We start from the raw sequence: 9471 nt of genomic DNA on the forward strand, positions 1-9471 counted from the left end.
CATATTAGGCACTGTGGGGATAGTGTTAAGGGGTAGATGAAATAATGAATAATCTCAAGAAGCTTATTGTTTATAGTATTTCAGTAACTGGGGATTATATGTTATAGAAATAAGTTTTTCCTTTATTCATATACTGATGATTATAGGTAATTTGGCTTTGTGACTAGTATTTTCTTAAGATGTTCACAAAATTACAGATGTTTGGAGTAAAAAAAAACATTACAAATTAGTACATAATTTTTTTTTTTTTAAATCTAAGTAGATATAGGAGCACTAACACTGAGTTATTTGTGGGAGAATAGTGTTTAAGATGAATTTAAAAGAAAGAATTTTGGAGTTTTGGAAGATTAAAATAATCAGGTATGGATTGCTGAGCTTCCAATCCTGGCCTTATTTTGTCTTCACCTGTGATGTTGGGCAAGTTATTCCACTTGAAACCTCTGTAAGCCATAGGTTCCATAACTATAAAAACAAGTAAGTGAGTAATATTACCCCTTTGTATACTTAAGATTTTCCCGTGTGAATGAGTAGAATGATTTCTGGCTCATAATAAGCAGTCAAATGTTTATTGTCTAGTCATACCTCGAGAACAGAAGAAAATGCAGGGTTAGGTGTGGAAGTATTGTTACCCTTTAACGTGTTGAGATTAAGTAGAGAAAGACCTTATCTTTTACTTTTGTAATTGACATTTGCCTCAATCATTTAACCTTGTTGTTCTGTATTTTTTATCATTTATTAACAAATTTCTTTTTTCTTAAGGAAAGCCTTCAAAACCAAAGCAAAGTGAGTTACAATCCATAATGAATATTTGCCTTCCCAGCCTGCTTGGACAGTACTCATCAAGAAGTTAAGAGGAAGAAAGTTTCCTACCTTCCTCCTTCCTGGCGCTTTCAGCTATCAACTTTTAAATAAGTTTAAACACCTACTGAAAACAAAAGCCATTTAGTATAGAAATACACACTGCTAGGTTTGGGTCCCACTTTATTTTTACAAACCAGTTCTGAAGTGGATTGAAGTCTCATTAGGCAGGTGGCCCCTCCTGGGAGTTGCTACAGTAGACATGGAAAGATGAAACCCATAAGCCCAGATGATGGTGTATGATAGTGAAGGCTGCAGTATGCTTTCCCATGGACACTGAGACTGGTTTTCCTATAGTATACCAAGTCATTTTTGCTTTGTTCCTGTAGTTTTAGTAATTGCGTTTTAAATTTGAGGACAGTTTAACTTGAGGCTACCCTAAATATTTGTATCACTGAGTATTTGTCACTTGTATTTTTATTATTTAACATTTTAAGGATATTTAATTTGCTGGGTTGAGTAATAATGCCAAGGGAGTGATACTAAAAAATAGATGTGAGGTTAGTAAAAAAGTAATCTTACGATATATAAAGAACATTTAAAGTATAGGAAGTTTTAAGATAAACTAAAAAGTTTTCTCAGAAGGTGCAAGTTGAGAGTATTTTACATCAGTCTTAAGACACAGTAGCAGTTGTTTAAGTTTATATGGATCTGACATTCCAGTTTACTTACATGACTTCCCTTTTCTTATACCTTAATAATACCATTAAGTATCATAATGTACCATAATGACTGATTGCTCCAAGCAATTTTAGGCTGCCATGACTCTTGAGAGACTTTAACGTATTCACAAAGGTTCTAGAGACAACAAACCAGAAAACCATGTGAAAAGCAGTATCAACATGGAACACTTTTCCACACCAAAGTCTGTTCTTACCTCTAGACTTGGGAAAACTTGCCCTATGATGGCCTCTTTTTTTTTTTTTTTTTTAATAATCTATTTTTTCCTTCTCTTAATTTGTTTTATCCCCTGTCTGATGAAGGTGAACATTTCTAGTAGAAGAGGGTCACAGTCGATCTCTGGTATGGGTTTAATGACAGGGGTAAAAGCAGATATACTTGGCCGTAGTGAAAATCTGTGTATTGAGGTTCCAGCCAATTATTAAGTAAATGGAGTAAACAGCCCACATTTCACAAAGTAGCCATAATGACTAACAGTTAACTTATGCTTCTGAGGAAATCTAATTGTGACCTTGGAAAAACAGCACTATCATGAATGATGGTATGTTGTTAGAACCTGAGGGAAAAGCTAGAAAAACATTCTACTTTCCAGGTGTATTCAAGTTTTTTTCCAAATTCCTCAAGGTTTGCTTTGTTAGGGATGCACAAGAATTTGTCTTCCAGTACTGTGACCACATTACTCCAGGTTTCTGAGCTAAAAGGGTATAATGTTTCTTAAAGCACTGATCACAGGCAAGAGAATCAAGTCCAGACTATCTGACCAAGCCCCTTATTTAGTATGTTTCCTCATTAAGAACATTATGTCCAAAGATGTTAGGAAGAGCTGTTTACCACAATGAGATAATCAGTATGATGTAAAGAAGATGAACATTTTCACAAGGTTGGCTAGTAGACATTTAATCACTTAAGTCTTTTTAAAGGTCTTGATAGAGAATACACAATTTTACCATGGCTCCCAAAGTTTTAAAAACATGCCTCCTGAAAACTTAGGGACTAGATGTTGAATTATATTAGAGCCCAGGTCTCTTGAGACTGTTGACACACCACAGTCCTCACTGTCATACCATGTTTATTGTCTAAGAGCCTCAACTGAAGGACCATTGACATGTCCTTAAAAATCAGGTCTTTAACCATTTTCAAAAATTTGAGTACATTTTAAAAAATTCCATGCCATCAAAATTTATGCTTCTGGACATAGAAAGAGTCCAGTTTCTTGGTCCACAAATTGAATAGATGTTGAATAAAACTTTCAAAGAATGGTTTATAAATCTATATGAGATTCTCCCCAGGAACTTGTTAAATGTATGGATTATTTCTCTGCTCTACCAGAAGGAGAGTTTATAAGTGTAGGTCTGGGAGAGCTGCACTTGAAACAAAGTCCCTGAAAATTTTTGTCCCCTGCCCTTGATATCTCCCATTAACAAAGAAATAACTTTATTTTGAAGCGTATGTACACACATACACGTACCAGTTTATCTTTGTGAGGCCAAAATATACGAAGGTTCTGTATTATAAAATGTGGAAGAATTGTGCTTGGAAGCATATACCTGTGAAGGTCAGAATTGATGGTTAAAGCAGAGTAGTTCCCAGCAGAACAGTTTTGAGTATGGCCTCTGGATGTGAGCTGAGCACTGAGTTTTGAATTAGGTTCAAATAGAGTATGTTAAGATCAGATTACCCATAGTGGAGTTGCCTGGCTTCCTTTGGACCTATATAGATCAAAGTGAAAATAAGCCTTTTCACCCTAGGTTTCTGTTAAAAAAAAAAAAAAAAAAAAGATTTTATTGTAGCTTACTTCAGCAAATGTTTGCAGCATCTCCTACCTTCCTCCTAACCCCCAAAGCGTTCCTCAGTTACCTACTTTATTATGTGGAGAGATGCTGGTGGGGTTGGAGGCATGATAAATATTACTGAGAATGCCTACAGAACCTACCACTTAACAGATCTTAATCCTGTTCAGAGAGATGGATACCATAAATACTTTACATAAAGAAGTAATATACAAGGTATGATTTGACTGCCATGTGGGGCTAGTCTTTTGTTTTAAATATTTATAACCCTAGTAGGGAGCTGAGTAAGACCTCTGACCTGTCTCTGGACTAATTAAGATAGAAAACCAATAAAAACAGGGTAGTCAGCACAATTAGTGCCATCTACTGGGTGATTGCTATATCGTTTCAGTAGTATAGAAATCTGGCTTAATGTGAGGAAAAGGTTCCATTATTCCATTATTGGATAGGAATTTTTGATGGTTTAAGCATCATATGGAAGATCATTAAGGAGAAGTTGGGCTATCTGTTTAATTCTAGTTTATGAACAGGCAGTACCGACGTCAAAAGTAAATTCCCCTCAGTTAAGCAGGTTTATTAAACCCTGAACTGCCCCTAAAGCTACAGAAAATATGGGAATAGTTGCCAAGTTTTGTATGCTTGTTACATTTAACAATAATACTGGTGGGAAGTGTAAACCGTTAAAAATACCTTTGGGTGGGTGGTGGTTTGGTAAAAGCAGTTGAAGTAGAACATGAACTGCCCTTATAAATGTTATTCCTTTACTAGTGGTATTTTGTCAAATCCTGGCCAAGTGACTGCTGTTGTTCTTGGAGCTATGTTAGCTTTGCAGAACATAACCTATTTTAAATGCCAGAGACAATATGCTTTGGTGAAAAGAACTGGTTTTGAGCTGAGGAGATCTTGGTTTGAATCCTAGATCTACTATTTACTGGCTCTATAATCATGAGCTTCATTATAAAATGAGGATATTGGGGCTATATGCTGGCAGGGCTATGAGAACTATGTGAGTCAATGTATGCAAAACATCTGTATCTAGGGCTTAACAAATGTTATGTTCTTTCCCCGTGAGCAGTGGAAATAAGAGGCAAATACTGGTCATTTCTCCATGCCATTATTAGGAGACAATCTTTTCTATAATTTAAAATCTGGAATATTAAGCAATTTATATAATTGCAATTAGGTTTTTTTTTTTTTAAAAAAAACAAGATTTTACAGTCTTCTGGGTGCAGAAAAGTACGTGTGCTGACAATTTACCATGATTACGAGGATAGCATGTCGGCTTGAGTCTTCATCATGAAGTCTGCCCAATACCTGAGTAGCCTGTGCTGTTTTTCCATTCACCTTTGCCCAGAGGGTGAGGGCAGGATTATGAAGGTGCAGGGGAAGAGGAAGGATGTGTGCACCAGGGTTTGTGTCAGGGAGGAGGTCAACGGCCAAGGGGAGAGAAGAGGGTGCTGGAAGGAATTCTATCTTCCCAGTGACAGTCCTCAGGATTGCTGTGTATCCGGAGTTTGCTGGTTTGCTTCTGATAACTTTCCCCAACGTTTTATTATGAAAAATTTCAAACATGTTGAAAGAATCGTAGTGTAAACACCTGTGTACTCACCAGCGCGATTTTTACCATTGCCACCTATGTGTTTTTTTTTTAATTCTTTATTTTTTTTTTGGCTGTGTTGGGTCTTTGTTGCTGCGAGCGGGCTTTCTCTAGTTGCAGCGCGTGGGGGCTACCCTTTTGTTGTGGTGCGCGGGCTTCTCATTGCGGTGGCTTCTCTTGTTGCAGAGCACGGGCTCTAGGCACACAGGCTTCAGTAGTTGTGGCTCGGAGGCTCTAGCACACAGGCTCAGTAGCTGTGGCGCACGGGCTCAGCTGCTCCACGGCATGTGGGATCCCCCCAGACCAGGGCTCAAACCCATGTCCCCTGCATTGGCAGGAGATTCCTAACCACTGCGCCACCGGGGAAGCCCTATGTTTGTTTTTATTCATCCTATTCTGGACATCCATTAGTCCATTTTTAATACATTTCAAATAAATTGCAGACATCAGTGCACTAAATATTTATTTCAGCGTGCCTGTTCACTAGATTTCAAGGTTTTGCTGCTTTTAGTGTAAAGTTTACAAAGAAGTACACAAATCTCAGGTGTACATTTGTGAGTTTTAACAAATGCTTAGCCACCTGGGTAACTCCAGCCCCTATGAAGATATGGAACATTGCCATCACTCCAGAAACTTCCCTCATGCATCTTCCCAAGCAAACCCCCCTCCCCATGGCTCCAGTGGCAGTCACTTTTGTGATATTTTAAAAACCACTCTTAGCTTAACTAAAGGTAAAAGTTTCACATGTGCCAAGGTCAGCTCTAGATTGCCTCACTGAGCCATGTAACTCCTGTTCCAGCCATGCCAGAGTGCTACCAAACCCAGCACCCTCACACACCTCACAAGTGTAATTCCATGACCTTGGTATTTTTTATTCTGTCTTGTTTCAATTTAGCTCCAGGACTGCCCTTACTAATATCTTTTTTTTTTCCCCCTCAAGATTTACATCTGACATCCTAGATTCTTGGGGTAGAAACTGCTAGAATGAAGACCAGCTGAGCAGGAGGACTTGCAGTCCCATGGGTGTGGCTGGAAGGAGTTGGCTACCTGGAACATACCATCTGCCCCAAGCAGCTCTGAGTCAGGAGTTGGAAGGGGAACCTCTGGCAGGACATGATACGAAGTCCTCTGGGATGGAGTGCCAGGCATGCAAGAGGCACCTTGGAACTTCAGTGTTTGCAGGTCAAGTGCTCAGCTATTTAGCACATTTTGAGTCGAAAACTCTGATTTTCTTAAGGTTTAAGCTGACCAGAAGTGTCTTCTGCTCACGGTTTTGCCTTTTCTTCTCACAGGCAGGGATTCAGAGTTGGTATACTCAAGAGTGTAAAAGTTCCTTGCCAAGCAAAGAGCCCACCACTCTCAGTCTATAGGGAAGCATCCCTGGATGAAACACACTAAAGAAAACACAATTGTGTGTTCTTTCCCAGTTTGTGCACACATGTTTATATACATACATGTTAATCACTGCCAACAAAGCTTTTTCTGCATTAAGCTCCACATTTTCCAGTCTTAGGTATTTTCCTTTTTTCATTACTTGGTCTTTCCACTTCTCTAATGGGTGACCCATAATTTATTGAGCACTTACTATGTGCCAGTACTACGCTAGTGAGTTCCCTACATTATCTCATTGATTCTGTTAAATGACCCTGTGAGGGAGGTTTTGTTATCCTCACAGATTATAGATAAAAAGACTAAGATTTAGGAGGATTGACATAATTTGCCTGAGATCACACAACCAGGAATTTGTACTTTCAACTACCTAACAATGTGGAAACTGGGAGGGTCCTGCTGACTCACTAGACAGTGTGGACAGGAGATGGGGTTTGAATTGGTTTTAAAAGGGAATGTAAATTCAGCTATAGGTAGAGGCGGAGATGGAGAACAGGAATACAGAATTTGACTAATTCACATTTTCACTTGGAATTAGTCATACTTTAAATGTCAACTGAATATACACCCAATTAGTTAAGGAAATTTAGTTTACAACAGAGGTGGTATCTTGATAGGGAAACTGGAATATTTATATCCCCTCCTCCCAACACACACAAATATTAGAAGAACATGGGTGAATTCCCCCATTATTTGGGAATGGATAAAACTTATTCTAACAATGACTCAAAATCCAGAAACAAAGGAAAGACTGCACGGTTAAAAAAGCATAAAGACAAATGATAAATTGGGAAAAATATTTGTAATTTATATCACTGACAAAGGGCTAATAGTCCTAATATATACAAAGCTTGTAAAAGTAGAGAAGACCAATCACTCTGTAGCGCTTGATAGCGAAAAAATGGACAAGAAATATAGGCAGTTCACATGTAAAATCCAAATGGCTCCTAAGCATATGAAAAGAATGCTCAACCTCACTCATATTGAGAGATGCAGATTAAATTGCCACTGAGATACCATCACTCACTTTTAGATTGACAAAGATATTAAAGTTTGAAAACATACTCTATTGTATGGACACTGACACTATGAGAAACAGGCACTTTCATTCGTAGTGGGAGGGAGTACTAATGGTCTAATCCTTAGGGTTAGGAGGTTGGGGGATTTGGAAATTTTACATTTGAATTTGCCCTGTGACCCAACAACCTAGTCTCTGGAGATCTATCCCTGTGACAGATTGCAAATGACTGCTAGAATACCTCTGCCTGTGTGCATATCTTTGGGTAGTCACCCTCTTCCCCATGACAATGAGCTTGTCTGAGTACCCTAGGACAGTAGCAAAGTTAATGCAAGCAGAAGATTGAAAAGAACTTGTGCACTGAGTCTTGTTTTCTCTTGACGTGCTTGGAGCCCTGAGAGTGCGACAAGAACGTACAAGTGAGTGCTAGCTAGCCTACCAGAGGGTGAGAGGCCACTCGTGGCTTCTCGGCCGGCAGCTGACCAACCTCCCAACATGTGAGTGAGTCTACCTTGGACTCTCCAGTTCCAACTGAGTTGACAGCTGACTTCAGTCACATGAGTGAAAACAGCAGAAGGAAGGACAGGGCTGAGCTCTGCCCAAATTGCTGACCTACAGAATGTTGAGCTAATAAATGATGTTCCTCTGTGCCACTAAGTTTTGAGGTAATGTGCTATAGATAGCAAAAGCTAACTGATACAGTACTGAAGATACTCTGACATAGAAATGAAAAGACATGTTCACTGAAGCATTGCCTATAATAACAAAGGACTGGAGACAACTCAGATGTCCGCCAGTTCAGGGATGGTTGAATACCATGCATTCACTCAGGGAATACTAAGCAACTGCAGTAGAAGTCTCTCTACATTTACAAAGTGATTTTCAGGATATACTGTTAAGTGGAAAAAAGCAAAGTACAAAATAGTACATATAGTGTTCTACCTTTTTTAAAGAAAGGGGAATGTGAATATTTTTGCTTTTATCTTTAAAAATGGTAGAATTGACAAATTAATGAAAAATGATTTCTTAAAGGAAAAGGAAGAGGACACGAATGGAAGCTAGACTGCAGTAAATATTTGTTTTGTAGCTATAACTTTAGAATCATGGAAATGTTTTGCATATAGCTGTATACAAACACACACATATATAAAATCATGAGAGGACCCCAGCTGAGCACACGTGAGACTCACTGGGAGGTTGGCTGAGATGCCAGCAGAACTCACCGGGAAGCCACCCATTTGGGTGCTGCCAAACTCTCTGGGAGGTGAGTGCCCCTATGCGGCTCCTGAGCTACGGCTGCCTGCGACTACAAGAACAGACAAGGGAGAGCACAGTGAGGCCTGGAAGAGACACCCCTTCCGCCTCCAGGGTCCCTCTGATGTCCTCTAACGACAAAGCTTAACATCTTGCCAGCTGGCAAAAGAGAAATGTTTCTAGGGTCCAGCTCCAGAATCACACATTGGAACAAAGAAGGGTGGGTTTGGAGCTGCGGAATGTTAAACTGATAACTGGCACACATACTGAGGTATTTATAGATGAAATAATAGGATGTCTGCAATTTGCTTCAAAATAATTCTGTGGGTGGGGTATAGATGAAACAAGATTATTCACATGTTGATAATTGTTGAAATTAGGACTGGTTTATAAAGGTTTATTATACTCTTCTCTCTACTTTTATATATGTTTTTCTCATATATATATAACTATATATATATGACATTTGTTTTCTCATATGTATATCATGTGTATTTCATATATATGAGATAAACGTATCAATGCATATGCATGTATATATGTATGTATAAATGTTTCCTACTCATTTTCATTATAAAAGGAGTTTAAAAATGTGAATGCAAACACATTATCTGTTCCTAGGAAGCCTACACTTTATATTGTAATCTAGTAATCTAGGACTGCTAGAATTTGGGAGAAGCCGGCTATCAACCATATGCAATCTGAGTATGCCCTGGCTGGGAAGACAGAACTGTCACTCTGGCTGACGATGGGAGAGAAAGGGATTCCCTCCTATTGGCAAGTTTGGGGTGGGGCTAGGAGGCCAATAGAGGTAGCAACATGTTCTTTTTTTTTTTTTTTTAATTTTTATTTATTTATTTATTTATTTATGGCTGTGTTGGGTC

The sequence above is a fragment of the Balaenoptera acutorostrata genome, chromosome 8, assembly GCF_949987535.1.
Source record: "Balaenoptera acutorostrata chromosome 8, mBalAcu1.1, whole genome shotgun sequence".
Taxonomy (NCBI): domain Eukaryota; kingdom Metazoa; phylum Chordata; class Mammalia; order Artiodactyla; family Balaenopteridae; genus Balaenoptera; species Balaenoptera acutorostrata.